Source organism: Lissotriton vulgaris, chromosome 3_1 (genome assembly GCF_964263255.1).
Source record: "Lissotriton vulgaris chromosome 3_1, aLisVul1.2, whole genome shotgun sequence".
Lineage (NCBI taxonomy): Eukaryota > Metazoa > Chordata > Amphibia > Caudata > Salamandridae > Lissotriton > Lissotriton vulgaris.
The window spans coordinates 1,561,982,227-1,561,999,530 of NC_141689.1; positions in this window are offsets into that span (position 1 = coordinate 1,561,982,227).

The window sequence follows — 17,304 nt, forward strand, 5'->3', positions numbered from 1 at the left end:
CATTTGCGCTTATGCGGACTCTGGTTGTGTTTTGCCTTCCCACCCGGTCGCTGGTGGGTCGCATTCATGTTTGTTTCTCCCGCATGCCCCTCTCATTTTGCTTGCTGCTGAGCCCTGCTTTAGCAGACTCGCCGTACCTTGTTACCGGGCCTCCCTGTTTTGCATACCAGTTCCCTCTTCCTCTCTGCTTTATGGTGGGGTGTGGCTTCTTGCTGTCGTCTTTGGGGGTCGGCGCTTGGTTTATTGCGCTTCTTCTGGGGTTCATGCTGTGTCATGCTTGTTTTGAGTCTGCCACTCCAGGACTGGGGCTGTTTTCTCTGATTTCCATGGTGTTGGTACGCCTTTGTGTGCTCCTACTTACTGTGGTGATATTACTGGTTATTCTTTGTACTGATTCTCGGGCCTCAGTCCCTTTCCTTGCATTGTGTCAGCTGTTGTTGTTTGCTGCGGTGGCGGCTGCCTTGCATGTTCGGGACTCGCTTCCTCCTCCCATATGGGCCAGATGTGTTCCGGGTCCTTCCCTTGTGTCAGTGGGGGTGGAAGGTGTGGTCCTATATGGTCATTTTGTGCAGGGGTCGGATCTTACGGATCTTCTTCGATGCATCCGTTATGTCCTGTTGTTTTCCAAGTCCAGGGTGGATGTGGAGGTCTCTCATGCTTTGCACTATTTCGACATTGGGAGCCAGTGTCGTTGCCTCTCTGCTCCCCTGTCTTTGGGGTGTTGGTAGCTTCATGGAGTGATGTTGGGGGCGGTTTCTTTCTTTCATTTGAATCCTGGGGCCTTTGTCCTTTCTGTCTTATGCTGCACCTGTTCTCGATTGCTCTCTGTAGTTACAGGACACGCCAGGTTGGTGCCTGGTTGGGCGGCCGCCTGGTATTACCAGTTGCTGTGGGCTGTCGCCTGTTGTGGTTCCAGTCTTAGAGAGCCGATGCTGCGATGGGTGTTTTGATCCTGTGTGTTTCTCTTTTTGGTGTTCACCTTTTGGTGCTCACTAGGTGGTTCTGATGAGTGATTCTGCGCTTGCTCCTGCTCGTCGTGGGCAGGCTCCTCCGTCCTTTTTCGTGGTCTTGGGCGTGGCCTGGGTGCTTCTTCCTTTGCCTTTTCCCGGTTCCCTGCTGCCTCTTTCTCCTCTTCTGCGACCGCAGGTGCTCCAGGTGTGGATCCTGTGGGAGGTCGGTTGTCTCTCTTTATGGTCGGCTGGATGCGGACTACGTTGGTCCACTGGGCTCTCCTGGTGGTGTTGACAGGTTTTCTCCTTTCCTACTGTCTCCCCAGACGGTTTTGTGTCTCCCCTTCACCCTGGGTAACTCCATGATTGGAGGCACTGTTGGATGCGTCCGCTGCCTTATGGGATGGGTGCTTTTGTTCCAATGCCTGTGGTTCAGCGGGGGCCGGGTGTAATCTTTGTTCTCTTCCGAGGGGGATGTCTCATGGAGGCCTATGTCAGGTGGTGGATCTGCCTTAGTTGGTTTGATGTTTTGCTCCGGTCGAATTCCAGTTGGTGTTCTTGCAGGTTCTTGCTCATTCTTTGGGTTTCTGGATTCCTTTGGTTTACGGGATGCTTCTTTCCATGCCCCTGTCCATTTGACCTCCCTTATTGGTTTCCCCTTTGGCCTGTGTTTCTCCCCTCGTGTCTTTGCTGTGGTTCAGGCACCTCTGGCGGGGGGTTGTGTTCTTCCTTACCTGATTGTTTGGTTGAATCTGATTCCTTTCTCTCTGGGACAATGGTCTATGTCCGTGTGAGTTGCCTGGTGCTCGTGAGTCTCAGATTCTCATGGTTCCAGGTTCCTTCTCTGGATCGAATGTACATTGGGGCTCTCTTGGGACACTGTTGGGTTTGGTGTTCGGTCCACATGCAAGGTCTTTGCCTCTGACGTCTGTTTTCAGACCCTGGTGTTGGGGACTTGCCCCCCAATGTGACTTTGGTTGGGGGTCCGGGTATACTGTCCACCTACTTGTTGGTGGTGCCTTGGGCTTCTCGCCCTTTGTCTCTTGTGGTGAGTTATATTGTTTTTCTCATTGGCACCCCTATGATCTGGATTTCGATTTGGGGGTTCCTGTGCCTGCCCTGGTGAGGGTAGTTCTTGTTTGATGGCTGGGCGTCGGTCGTCTGTTCGGTTGTCGTCCATTTCTGTTTGTTCCCTCTGCGGGGCTACTTTGGCCGACTCTTGGATGCGAGGCTGGTGGTCGGTGGCTCTGCTTTTGTTGTTTCTCCGTTTCCGGGGAGCTGAAGGCTGTTCAGTTGAGTCGCTTGCTGTTTACTGTCTTGTTGGTGGTTCGCCGTGTTGGTGTCCGGACGAACTCTCATGTTGTCCTGTTCTGCTTCTCTGTTTGGGGGGGGTTACGATGTTCGTTCCCTCAGTTTCCTCTGTCGACTCCGTTGTTCCTGGACTGGGTCGTGGTTGGACTTTCACTACGCATTACGTCTCCTTTGCTATTTGGGGTCTGCACTATGGTTTGGCTCCTGATCGGGTCCTGGATAGTTTTTAGGGGGTCGGTGTTGTTTGGGCTTGGCCCTTCCTTCCCTCCTTGTTTGGGGGGCTTCCTTTGGAGCTTTTTCTTGGTCTCCCTTTTGTGTCTGTGGGGCTTTTGGTGACTCATCTTTTCATGTCTCTAGCACTTCTGCGCCCTTGCCCTGAGTTCTCTCCTCCCTGTGGCTCCTTCCTTTGGTGTTGACTGCGCTGCACAGGGTTCCCTTTGGTCAGTTGGGGTTGGGGGCCTTTCTGGTTTTGCCGTTATGAAGGTTTGGGTGCTCTTGCGTGCTCTTCCTTCTTTTGTGCCTGCTTGTGCTCTTATTTAGTCGGTCAGCGGTGGTGATAATGCCTGTTGACTCCCTTGCACATTTTTGATTGTGTAGCATGCCTTGGTGTGTTTTTTGTCTCGCACGGCTTGTTGTTTGTTATTCTGGCTGCTCCGTCGGGGACTGCTGCCATCTCTTCCGCTCTCTGTCAGTGGCTTTGGGCGGCTCTCCTTTTGGTGTCTGTTTCAGTCGGTGGTTCCCTCTCGTCCGATTCGGTGGCGTTCTACTCATTTTGTTGCGGTTTCTTGGACCGCCTTTCAGGTTGTTTCCATGGGTGTTTGGCTGGACGGCCGCTTGGTCTTCCCCTCCTGCCTTCTTTTCTCATTCCCATCTTGAGGTTGGTCCTAGTCTTCCTCGCCACAGTATAGTTTCCCTTCCCTCCCGGCCCTTTGTTGTGGCTTCATGTATACGGCTTTGGTTTACAGGTTGTGGTGGGGATCTTGTATCCTTTTATGTGATTGGTGGTTGCCACTGGGGGCCATATTGGAGGGATAGGGAGACTAGTATGTTAACTTTTGCTTGGAGTTTCTGTAGGAGCAGAATGCTCATTAGTAATTACTGTGGCGAGGAAGACTAGGACTCGGAGTAATGGAGATTACCGGTAAGTAACCAGGGCATTTTATGTGTACATATACTGTTTCATAAGGAAAATGTGCACCAAAGTACATTTTCAGAAAGGAACAGGCCATCTGCAAAGTACAGCTGCTGGGACCTCCTATAAATGTTGAAACATTAAATTAAATTTGGAGGGGTGGGGAGCAAGGGAGAGCGGTGGGTATGAAGTAAACTCCAACTACAAATAGCAGCGGTGAGCACTGGTGAGTGTGGAAGCAATAGAGAAAAGAGATATTGAGAAAAATGAAAAAACAACAGGACGGGAGGGATAGGGGAGCTGCAACTTTGTGACAGGACCACAGAGAGCATGGAGGGGCAAGGTTTGTGAAGGGGTGCTAGCACGCAGCGGAGAGAGCAAAAAACATGCACTCTGATGGAGTACTAAAACACATTTTTAAAAAGTAGTGCCTTTTATTTATGCAGTGAAAAGATACAAGTCATCTAATAAAAAGCATCAGCAAAGCCAATAGGTCTGACCTATGCAAGAGCTATTGGCTTTGCCAATACGCTTGAGTCATGTTGTTCACCAGCGTGGCTGCTGTTCAGCATGAGTAAAAGTTATTGGCGTTGAGGAGAGTTGAGTGACACAGAGGGCAGTGGCGCATAGTAGAGAGCCATAGAGTGCAGTGTCGTAGAGTGCAGAGTAGAGTCAAGTGGCATAGAGTGCATTTGTTTAGAGTGGTGTAAAGTAGAGTAGCATAGAGTGGTGTAGAGTAGAGTTGAGTAGAATAGCGGACAGTTCAGTGGCTGAGAGTGTAGTGATGCAGAGTAGAGTGCCAGAGTGCACTGGTGTAGAGTGGGGTAGAATGGGGTAGAGAGCAGTGGTGTAGAGTACAGTGATGCATTATGGAGTGCAGTGGCATAGAGTGCAGTTGTGTTGAGTGCTTTGGCATAGAGTGCAGTAGTTAAGAGTAGAGTGGCAGAGTTTGCTGTGGCATATACTGGAGTGGCGCAGAGTAGAGTAGAGTGGTGTAGAGTGTATTGGCATAGAGGAGATTGTTTCAAAGTAGAGTGAAGTGGCGCAGAGCGGAGTGGTGTAGGGTAGAGTGCAGTTGCATTGCGTGGCATAGAGTGTAATGGCATAGAATCAAGTGGTGTAGAGTTCAGTGGCATAGAGTGCATTGGTGCAGAGTCAGGGCCGGACTGACTACCGGGCAGTGTGGAATGCTGCAGAGCTGGGGGCTGCTTTCACTGCAGTGGGGGCTAATTTCGTTTATGGAGACCTGCGTGTGCTTCGAAATAATTAATGCAAAACGAATTTAGTTTATCACACACAGGTCTCCATGAACAAAATCACCCCCCAGCTCAGCAGCATTCCAAACTGCCTGGTAGCCAGTCCGTCCCTATGCAGAGTAGATTAGAGTGGCGTACACTGGATTGGCATAGAGTGCAGCGGTGTAGAGTGGAGTTGATTGGTGTGGCGTAGACTGGAGTGGTGTATAGTGCAGTGGTGAAGAGTGCAGTGATGTAGAGTAGAGTGGTGAAGAGTGCATTGGCATGGAGTAGAGTGGTACAGGGTAGAGTAGAAAGGCGTATAGTGCAGTGGCGTAGAGTGGAGTGGTGCAGAGTGCAGTGGCATGTAGTGGTGTAAAGTGGAGTGGGGCAAAGTAGATGTAGAGTGCTGCACAGTGCAAGAGTAGTGGCTCTGCGTTGGATGTATGTGTGCCTGAGAAGGGTACAGTACAGGGAAAGAGAAATGCTGTGCTGTAAGGTATAGGGAGTGCATGTGCAGAATGTATGTATGCCTGCGAGGAATACATTACATGAGAGATGTCGTGATGTGCACTGTGTGCTCAATCAAAGCTGGATATGTGTGCTTGTGAGAAATACAATACATAAAGGGTGAAGTGTTGTGCAACGCGTGCATATTGAGTATGTGTGCTGGCAAAGTGTGTGTTTGTAAATAGCACACCATGGCACAATACATAGAGAGTACAGTACTGAGCAGTGCACATAGAGTGATTGTGTGCTGGATGTTTGTGTGCCTGGGATGGCACCATATAGGAAGGGGACAGTACTGGACAGTAGGAATGCTGTGTATGTACACTGAGCACCAAGTGGGCCTGCAATGGTACATAATATGGAGGACCCTGGGTTACATTTTGGGAAGGCCAGGCCTGCTAGGTGAAGACTTGAGGAATAGAGATATCCCCCCTAGACAGATTTATGAATTGCTCCATTACTGTGAGCTGAGTGGGGCACACTGGAGGAAGAGAGAGAGAGAGATTTCCCTGTACACTTCAAAAGGGTGCTCTTTGGTTCAGTGATAGATAACAAGTGAAGGAGACTCGGCACATGCCAGGAAGGTGATGGGGTTGATAAGGTAATCATAAAAAGTAGAACGGGGAGCCCAGGATTAACCTTTAGATGCACATATCACTGTGGCTGACATCCATGTGTGAACTCTAGTCACTTCCCTGGCCTGTGCTGTGGGACTGTTAGATTCAGAGAGGCTCCCCTGCTGTGACAGACAGCCGTTCAAGAGGAAGACGAGAGAGAAAAGTGTGCACTTCAAAAGAAGCAGAACCCCAACATACAAATTCAAAGATCCAGACCCTAAATCACATTTGGTGTCTGGAAATGGGCTAATAGAAGGGGAGCTGGAGACCCCAAAATGTGTCATCTGCCAAGTAGCCAGGTAGGCTCTTTGAGAGGGTGAGCCATGCAATACATGTATCTGTGAATAGGATGGAGGGCCAAGGCTTGCTAGTCTCTCCATTGGATATGGGGATATTACCCAGGGAAACCAAGACCACCTGCTCTGGAGCCTGGAGCACCAGCTCCTACCTTGCTGTCAAGACCAGTGTGCCCTGTGAGGAAGACGAGAGCTTTGGAGGGAGTTGGTCAACTAGTGACCCCACCGCAACGACTCCCGAGTGGAGTGGAGTGGCCTTGATAGCTCGCACTGACCTCCACTTTCAGATCCTTCCCTTCCCTCCCATTCCTGAAGTAGATTACCTGGTAACGCGTTCGACTTCCCATCAGGCTCCCTTGACCTCTGTTCTTATCTACCGCCCCCCTCACTCCACCCCTTCTTTTGTTTCCAGCCTCCAAGATCTCCTGGCCACACTGGTAATAAACAACTCGTCAGTGTTAGTCCTAGGAGACCTCAACTTCTGGCTGCATGACCCTGCTGAAAGCTCCCTCTCTAAGGAGTTCACTGATCTCATGACTAGCCTTAACTTTACACCTCATATTCACAGCCCCACTCATAAACAGGGCCACACGTTGGATCAGATCTGGACCTTGAATATCCCCACTACACCCCCTTCATTTCCCCTTGTTCCTGGTCTGACCATTCGCTAATTTCATTTTCCCTTGCCCTAGCCCCTGAGACTAAGCCCCCACTCCCTAAGAACACCAGGGTTAGGAAATGGGGCAAAGCCGACATGCCATCCTTCTGCTCGTCTCTGGCCAAATCCAGCCCTGACCTTTCCGGCCTTGCAGCTCCTGCTCAGCTGGCTACCATCAATAACTGGCTGACCCAAGCGGGCGATGAATTCGCCCCCTTGAGGCGAATCACGGTCAAGCGAGCCCACGCCGCCAACCGCTGGTTCACCTCAGACCTTAAGGAGAAGAAACTAGCTGCGCGGAGAGCCGAGCGAGCATGGAGAAGAGCATACTGCCCTGTTCTAAAAGCCACTTACTTATCTGTTCTTAAGATTTACAAACAAGGCATTCTTGACGCCAAAACTGAATTCTATTCTAATAGGATACTGGCAGCGGAGTCCCAATCAAAAGAAATTTTTGCCACTGTGCATGAACTGGCCTCATCCGACAGAGCTACGGCTACGATTCCCCCCTCCCAATCCCTTTGCGATTCGCTCAACGAGTTTTTCATTGAAAAGGTCGCAAAGATTAAAACCAATATTCCTCCTCCATCTTCCGCATTCACTAATCCGTCCCCCCCTTCCACCACTTCTAAATTAACCACCATTCCCCTCCTGACCAAAGCCACACTCCTCCCACTGCTCCAAAGGGTGAAGTCGGGCTCCCCCCTGGATTTTGGCCCTGCCCGCATCCTTAGAGAAATCTTCCTAGCCTGTCCTACCCCGCCCCTCACACTCCTTAACGATTCACTCAGCAATGGGATTGTCCCTACCCTCCATAAATCTGCGGTCGTCATCCCTATCTTAAAAAAGGCTGGCGCCGACTCATCATCCCCTTCTAACTATCGCCCCGTCTCTCTCCTGCCTTATTTGGGTAAGGTTTTAGAAACCCATGTTACCAGCACCCTGAGCACCCACGTGGAGACTAATCACTGCCTCTCCCCTTGCCAGGCGGGCTTTCAGTCCCTCCACTCCACGGAGAAGGTGGTGATCTCAGTGATGGACGGGCTACGTGAAGGCATCGACACCAACCTCCCTCAAGCCCTCATCCTTTTAGATCTGTCCGCCGCTTTTGACACGGTGGACCACTCCATCCTTCTCACCCGTGTCAGGGCGGCGGGCATAGAGGGCCTAGCCTTCTCATGGCTCGAGTCTTTCCTGAGTGAGAGGGCTCAGGCGGTCCACCTTGCCGGTTCACTGCCGCCTCCCGCAAGGTAGAGTGTGGTGTTCCCCAGGGCTCTTCACTTTCCCCTCTCTTGTTTAATTTATACATCCACCCCCCCATTTTTATGTTGCAGCAGCTCGAGGTCACGGTGTTTAATTACGCCGATGACCTCCAGCTAATCTTTAACCTCTCCCATTCTCCTTCATCCGCCCAGAATGTCCAAACTGTCATGTTGTTCATTCAGGACTGGATGAACTGCAACCACCTCAAACTCAACCCGGACAAGACAGAGTTGGTCTTGACCGGAGGTGGTTGCAGTCCCTGGTCTCCGTCCCATTGGCCCCCATCACTTGGTGCTCCCCCACTCCCAGTTCCCAAAGTTAAAACCCTTGGCATTCTCCTTAACTCCCAACTTTCTGTTCACTCTCAGGTTAGTTCTGTTGTGTCTTCTTGTTTCTTTTCCCTTAGGACAATCAGGAAGATCTCCCGCTTCTTTTCCCTCCCGGATCTAAAAATCATTGTGATGGCAATGGTGCTCTCACGCCTTGATTATGGCAACATAATCTACAATAGCGCGCCGGCCTATGCTATTCACCGTCTGCAACTAGTGCAGAATCAGGCTGCTCGCCTGATTCATGGCCTGCCCAAATTTCACCGTGCCACCCCCCTATTGCAGGCACTGCACTGGTTGCCTGTGAGAGAGCGAGCCTTGTTCAAACTTGGCTGCCTCACCTTCCAGGCCAGAATGGGCACCGCCCCTGAGTTTATATGCTCTGCCATCAAGCCCTACATGCCGGGTAGAGAACTCCGTTCCACCCACATGGCACTCCTGGCCACTCCACGTTTCAAAAAGAAGAAGGCTGGTGGAACAAAATTTGCTGTCCTCGCCCCAGCTTTCTGGAACTCCCTTCCTGCGGGACTTCGCACTTCACCTTCCTACACAGAGTTCCGGAAAAACCTTAAAACCTTTCTCTTTTCCCGAGCTTTTGCTGCCTAACCTCCCCTTGCCACTGACGTTGGTCGTAATCTGAAAAGCGCCATGAAACCGCTTGGTAAAAGCGCCCTTAATAAATGTTTTTAAATTCAAATTCAAATTCAAATGAGAGGGACAATAAATCCAACCAATGTAAAGCAATGGGAGGGTTCTAAGCCTATTGTAAGGTAATAATATGTCTTGCAACATAGTGTGCATGCGCTGTCTTACGAAACACCTCTAAAGATGGGAAATTCATGATTCCAGAAACTGACTGTCACAGGAATCAGATATATCTAAGAGTTCAAAGTCCAATGTTGCTGAGGTTCTACTCTGTACAATCCATGTAGCCCATGAAGCCAAGAGCTCATGAAGCACTGTTTTGAAAAGTACATTTTTCATTTAAAAAAGCGAGCAAGTAGAAGAAGGTGGTGAGCCCTTCAGTCAAGGACTGATGAACAAAGATCTTTGTCTTTGCCCATCTGGCAGCTTTGGGGTGTAAGTGGATGACTGGGTATTTTGATGAATAGGATTTTGAAGATCCTTTGATAAGTTATTAACTGTGGGGTATGGAGTGAGGATTTTACCTGGCTGTGTCTAGTGGAATGTCTCAATCAAAAGACTTAATGAAAAAAATGTAATGCAGGGTTGGCCCATTTGTTACTATTTCTCTGTTTTCCAAAGATGAGGTCAAACTTGTTGATTGTTTGGTTCCCTCCCATCTTGTGGTTGACTCTGATTTGGCTGATCAGCTTGGTGCTGTTCAACGTGAGATTATGGCAGGGAAAGTAGCATGGAACCAGCATCCACAGATTGGTTCAAAAGCCTGAGACATGGCATTTTGGTTCAAAAGCCTGAGCATGCATGGTATTTTAAACTGAATTCTTTGTGCCACTAGATGCCAATGATTTAAGTGGATTTTGTGATCTCGGTAAACTTTGGATTTCTTTATTGAGACTCATAAAACAAATGATATTGCAATTATCCTGTTAACTCAGAACCGGAGCCCTTGTATGGTTTGATTCAGTGGTTCATCTGCAGGAGCAGAATGTCCCCTCTAAACATCATTTGTTGGTAGTTCTTGTTGTGGGTTGAAACAGTGAATCCACCTTTCGGATGTCTGTGCAACTCTGGGCTGCCCATCATTCTGGCACCAGAAGCTGTTTTAAATCCAGAAGTGTATGTTTGTCAAGCAGGTTGCTATTACGTGTCTGTGTTTTATTCTAATCCCGACAGTTTATCGGCCATCCCCATGAGCCAAATGAAAGCGCTTTTTAATCCGAAAACAGAGAGCTCATGGTCAGAGACTAGAGGTGTCAGGATAGAAAGCACTTTCAGGATTTTGCCTGTACGCCCGGCACTTTACTTACAGGTAATTGTAAATGAGAGAGGTTTTATTTAAAGCCTCTTCTTAAAAAACTGAACTTTACCCAGGTTAGACCTGCACTTTGTTATTTACAGCTGCTAACTCACAATTGCACTTTATTTGTAACTGGCTTTTTAAAACTAGCCCTAAAATGTAGAAATAGCATGGAGGGTTAATTGTTTAGAATTGTTGTTTTTAACATTGTACTGTATATGACCAATTGTGATTGATAATTCTGGATGTGGTTTTTAGATTGATCTAATTTTAACTGTGTTTTTTTATTGAATTGTGCTTTTATGGTTGTTTGTATGATTAACCGAATAAAGATTTTTTGAATTTGAATTTGAAAATGAGAGACAGAAGTTTCTCCTGACAAGGTTTTGTCTCCGTACCATACACTCTTGCAAGACTTCTCAATAAAAGGCTTGTGGTTTTCGTCCCTACCCCAGTGCTCTTGTGAAGCCCCCGCAGAACAAAGTAATGCACTTTTTGCTCTTTTGCACATTTTATACTGCAAAATGAAGGCAGTTCCTTCGCCCAATATTCCGAGCACTAGAAACCAGGTCTCATGTAGCGGCTTTTGCTTATTTGCACTGTTTGGGAAATTAAGTTGTTATTTATGCTGTTTTAAATTACATCTTTAGTGCTGTGAAGGTGCGATCTAATTATTTAATGTTTTCCTCATCATACTGATGTTCTTAATACTTGTTTTAGTGATTTTAACAAATCTTTCTCATACTTTATGGTGTATTATATTGCATCTGTCTTTTTGCTGTCACTTTTATGGCTCAGTAGAGCCTAATAAAGGGGCATATTTCAACCCCCTATCGCCACCAGAACGTCTCTTTTTTTTACATTGTGGTGGCGGTATGGGGTTCGCCTTATTTACAAGGCAAATTTAATCCACTTAACATGAATTAACGCTATCATGTAAAAAAGGCACCTTTTCACACTATACTTAGCATGAAAGGGGTAGGCAATGGATTTTGCAGAGGGTGTTCTACTGCAACACCAATTGATTTTGATGCTGCCCCATATTTACAAGGGTGGTATAAATATGGGGCAGCAACAAACTTAAGACCAGGGAAAACCTGGTCTTAACAGGATGCAACAAGGAGAAATGCTTTATTTCTCCTAATTGTTGCTGTTTCTATTTGTGCTGCATTGTGCAGCACACATATAAACAGCAAAACACCATGCATGATTGTTTAAGTGCAGCATGGTGTCCGTTACTGCACATAAACAATTGTTTTTAAAATGACGAGTTGCACCTTCTATGTGTGCTGCACAAAGCAGCACACTTAGAAGTTACAAATCGCCATTTAAGATTGTTTATGTCTATGAAGGGTCACCTTCCTGCACATAAACAATCATTCCCCACAAAGCAGGCACCCTTGCACTAAGGTGCAAGGGTGCCAGCGTTGGCACTAAGCAGCTAAATTTGGTGCCAGCACTAGGGGAAATGCAGGGCAACACTGTATTGTGGTAAATACGGTGCAGCCCTGCGTTTTGGAAGTGGCGGAGCGTGCTGTTAAGCCAAGAAGGCTAACGTCACGTTCCGTCACTTCTTTGTAACTATGCCCCAAAGTTGCTTGCTGATAAAGAGGAGTCTATGTTATGTGCTGTTTCCAGTCACATATGAAATTTGTGTAATTTTTGTAGAGTTTAAATTATAGCTGGTGTGGAGTGATGCCAAGGAAAACATATAGGCATTAATGAACAACAGTGGTAAGGGGGAGATCTAGTGGAGAGGAGAACCGCGAGAGATGTACTTAGATGCTCACAATGGTAAGTTTGTTTCGATAAGTCTGTTTCAGTCAAGTAGAAGTGAATGAGATTACGAAAGAGCCACGCTAGAAGCTGCACTACATTGATTATTAAACTCTTGCACTACATCCTAGTCTTCAATATCGTATGGGAACGTCTACCTGCTTGTGTAGAGTTTGCAGTGGGTATTGCAGAAGGCAGCACTGGCCTTCTTTAACCTCATGCGCGCTAGCGGAATTCCGCTCTCATGCTGAGATTTTCTAAAACGCATGTTACGTGACGAGCTGGGCTTGTCATCAGCGTGCGAGGAGGCTACGCCATGACGAGCCCAGCTCGTCATCAGCGTGGAAGGGGTTAAGAGTTATTCTTGGTTGTACAATTTACATTTTGGTTTTTGCCAGTTCCCTATCAAGCCATTTGTTGGCATATTTGTCAGTCGGCTTTGGTTTCTTAAAGCCTGGTTTGATCAGGAGTTCTGATGATGTTGTCATGGCGCATCTCAGGGAATCGCTCTGGGTGGACACTTTCCTCTACATCTTCAGTGTCAGGGTTTCCAGAACCAGTGAGAGTCCTTGACACTTACTAACATTGTGAGTAAGGAGTGGTCCAATCAGCACTGGACTGGGCTGCAAGGCAATCGGGGAATTTCCCAGAAGGTCTATGCTTTTGGAAGCTGGTTTCAAGGTTGGACAAGATGTCCAGCTCAACCATGAAAGCAGCACTCTGAGAAAGCCTTGGAGTACCCAGCCCAACCCCCATGCAATCCTGCCGAGTGGCAGCTCTCAGTGTATGAGTTGCTGCTGGCCATTGCCATGGCTGTAGGAAAAGGAGGAGTTTGACCTTATAAGCCAGGAGAGGTTGGGCATCTGGACTAAGTACAGTGGAAAAAAGACCGGTGGTTGGTAGATGACGTATAAAATAAGTGGTAGGCATAGCTTCAGACAAGAGTAAACAGTGCCTTGCAGTAAATACTCACCTATAAATACATTTCAAATGTACTTTTTCGTTCTAAAAAATAACAATTCAGTAAAGCAAACATCAGACATGAATGTTCGAGTGCACAAACATTTTGAGAGGTAGTTGTTAGTGTCAGACAGTGGAACGACATATTAATATATTGATGTGATTATTCTGTATTGTGACTACCTTTGACTCTGTAACTATTATGCGATAAGATGAAGGATGATTTTTTAAAAGGTTCCATACAACAGATAAAGTGCTTACTAAGTCTGTTTTTTCAGTCCACAAAGTAACAACTAGCAATAACAATTTAGTTAAAAGTGCAGCAAGGTCTCATCCACTTAAAGATGTGACGGAGCCCTAAAATGAACACGAGCCGGTTCATTGTCATTCCTTCTGCCCCATCTGTCCTTTGTATTTGTTGGCGCGTCATTTCCTTTCCCCACTTTCCCTACTTTTGAAGTGTTTACATGTTTTCACACCTGGGAAATTATATAAAGGGGTCTTTGCAAGAAATTGGAGTGGTAAAGTAATTATTTAACCTTTCATTTAAGTCAGGACTAACAGTGTTTGGCACCTTCTTTGCAGTCTTTTTCTTTTAGTTTCATTTCAACCGTGTTTTCTGAGGTTTCTTGTCTTTGTTAAACATCTCCTTAGTTCCGCCTCAGCATAGCCCGATTAGAGTTCCTCTTTCTTCTGTGGGCGCGTGGCTGTGGATAGAGCATGCTGACAGAGGTCAGCAGAGGTCAAACAGGAGATCCAACCACCTCTGCCACTGAATCACAGCTGCATCTGGCTGTGGCAGCGCACGGTGTAAGGCTCTATCGCGTGCAGAGACGGTTTAGGCTGGGATGACGTCAGCCATGCAGCGACGGTTCAGGCTTGGATGACGTCAGCGTGCAGCGAGGGTTCAGGCTGGGATGACGTCAGCCATGCAGCGACTGTTCAGGCTGGGATGACGTCAGCCATGCAGCGAGGGTTCAGGCTGGGAAGACGTCGTGCAGTCTTTTGAAAACCGACTCTAAGTCTGAATTGGCCTCCACAACAGCTACGAAAGTGTCCCTCTTGGAAAGGGTGACAACCCTGCAGCCCAGCCCTCACTCTTGCTGGGGAATGGCCTACCTGCTGCTGGGCGTTGGTGGAGCGGCACCTGCACGTGCAGGTTGTGCAGGTATTCCAACCATCTGTTCTGTGGATCGGCTGTGAGGAAGCACCTAGGTGGTTTAGACCGCGAGTGCCTCACTCCCCACTCTCTCCTCACTGTAGCAACTGCAGAGTGGTAATGATTACCACATTTGAACTTAACATGGTTCAGAACAAGCCAGCCTGTGCTGCTGTCAAATAGCTGGAGGCGTCAGGGCTTCTAATAGGCCTTAGGGCCCCATCAGTTCTTTCTGCTGTCACCAGACGACTCCATGTCATCAGAGACCCGTAGTTCCAGCTCTGGTCTTTCCTTTTTCAAATCATTGTTTTTTTTGCAGGTGGGTTTTTCCAATTGGTCTAATTGGTGTCATTGAGATGAACCAGAAATACAACTCCCAGAATGCAAAAGGTAGTGAAAAGAAAGCCAAGGGCTGAAAAATTGTGTCCCTGATGTCATGGAGTCACCAGGCAACCTAATTATTTATTTTCCAATTTTAACCTACTGCTCCACTTTACACCACAATGAGTTCTCTCTCTGCCGGATTCAACGTTACCGGCCTTACTGCTGCGACAGACAGCTCTACCGCAGTCAGATAAGCACACAACTCAACCTAAAGAAGTAGTCCAATCAGAGACGAACCATAGGGGTCCTCAGGCATGGCGATTCTCCCTCCATAGACACCCCTCATTGCATCCTTTCCAGTCCATTTCTTATTGAAGCAGAGCAGCCTTGTCACACCGGGTTCCCACCACAGGGCACCTCTAGGAATGAAGGGAAGGCCCCAGTAATCCAATTTCCTTAGTCCAGTGAATCTGCTGGTTGGGCCTACGTTGCACTATCTGCTCTGTGCCCTGCTGTGTGCAAATGTGGCTCCTTCCTGAAAAGGCACGTCTTCTTTTATTTATTTTCACCCACTAAAATCAATGTGCATTCACAACCCAATTCCAAGCAATCTCTTTGTAACTACATTCACAGCATCTGCCTGACTGGAAAAATGAGTTCTCATTTCATCTGGTATGGTTGAACACATTTCATACTGCGGCAAAAATGGACTGTAATAATTTAACATTTTATTCTGCTTCCCACAAAGCGACATTACGCATTTTCCCCATTCACAAACGGTAAAATATGTGTCTCTATTTTTTTCTGACCTGGTACGCGCAAGATGTGAACGGTGCAGCTGAAATGAAAAGAGAAGACGGTGCAGAATTTATTTTACAGTTGAAAAGGGTGTCGTGTTTTTATCCTAAATGTACAGAGAGGTGTGTTTTCAATCTGCCGTTCAACAGTTCAGAAATTGTATATAAGAAAGTGGAATATCAAAAATTCTGCTCTTTGGTTCCATGGACCAAGTATGGCTTGACAGCGCAGTTGTCGCCAGACAATTATGTGAGAGCCACCAGAAGAGAGACTTTGACTTCACCCACATGTTGGGAGCCAAGAGAGCATGTTTGATTGGCCAGAAATTTTGTGCTTCCACAAAAAAAGTGCTTGTCTTCCACACAGTTGTGATCATTATGTTTATCTATCCAGTTGCCCGCACATGAACTTTAAGGGGCATACACATGCCATTACATTGCTTTTACAGTGTCTTACGTAACTACAGATGTATGGTGTTAATCTCTGGTAGCAACACAGATAGGAGGAGGCAGTCAATAGCATTCATGGATTTTTAGGTCTGGCTAGATAGTGCATTCATAAGTCATACCTATTGGCATTGCCACTGCTTGTTTTCTCAAGCTAGCACTGGTGTGAATTTATGTTCTTCCTAACTACAAGTGGTCTCTTATGTCGATGACAACTAGTTCATCGTCAATTATGAAAGATACGGAAGCTACTGCAGCTATTTCAACCACTGAATGACAGAAGTAGCTGGGTGGATGGGAAGGAACTACCTGAAGCTCAATGGGGAAAAGTCAGAGCTACTGCTCTTTGGAACACAAACCTCATTCTGGAACATTAACTGGTGGCCTGAGACTCAAGGTACTCCACCTATGCTTACAGAGAAGGCTAAGAACTTAGGGGTGATGCTGGACTGTAAGATCTCCCTAGACCTTCAGGCCAACTGCGTTGTTTCAACATGTTTCTGGCTGATTTGAATCTTGAGGAAAATGATTCCTTTCACCCCCCTCTCAGCACTGAAACAAGTCGCCCTGGCATTAGTTATGTCAAGAATTTACAGCTGTAATGCTCTTTATCTGGAGCACCCAGGAACTACAGCTAGTGCAGAATGCGTTGGCCAGGCCCACTCACCCTGGACATTCCAAAACATCAGTCGACGGCCGAAGGACTTCATGACCTTCCCTGGCTCCGTATAAGAAAATGCATTATGTTCAAGGCTGTCTGTATAGTGCATAAGACCATTTACCAGACCTACCTGGCATGAATTAAGGCTGTGTTTCACAGTTATATCCCTGGGAGAAATCTTCTTTCAGCCCACCTTAATTTGGTGAAAGTGCCCAGATTTCTGAAGAAGAAATGGGAAGGGAGAGCTTTCTTGGTCGCAGCAGCAAGACTGTGGAACTCGCTGCCAAGTCATCTGACTGGTATCAGATCTCACTCTCCCTTCAGAAAAGACTTAAAGACCTGGCTTTTCACGCTATAGGATATCTCCCACACGACCGTCCATTTTACTCTACGCTGGCTGAACCACACCATTGTGACTATAACACTTTAACGCCTTTGGGCATTTGTTGCGCCTTATAAATCGCCCTCAAATCAAATAAAACATTTGTTTTGTCTAGCAAGCACTGGTGTGAATTTATGTTCTTCCTAACTTCTGAATGACGAAATAGCCCTTAGCTTACCAAGTAGCTTTTATTTATAATCCAAAAATGTCAACTATAATTAAGTTAAAGGGAGACTAACAGGTAGATGCATCAAGCATTTTTGCGAGCGCAAACGGTGCGAATCGCAAAATTCGGCCGTTTGCGCCCGCAACAATGGCATTTGAGATGCATCAAGGGTTCATGCACTCGCAATTTAAGAATTCGCAAATAATTGCTAGTTCTCAAATTGCGATTGCATTTAAGAAATCGCAATTTGCAATTCCTTAAATACAATGCATGAACCATTCCTAGATTGCGAATTCGCAATCTGGGGCCGCTATTTACCGCGAAGTCAAACTACGTAGTAAACAGCAAAAACTTAGAAAAATGCACTTTAGTGCATTTTTCTAAGTTGT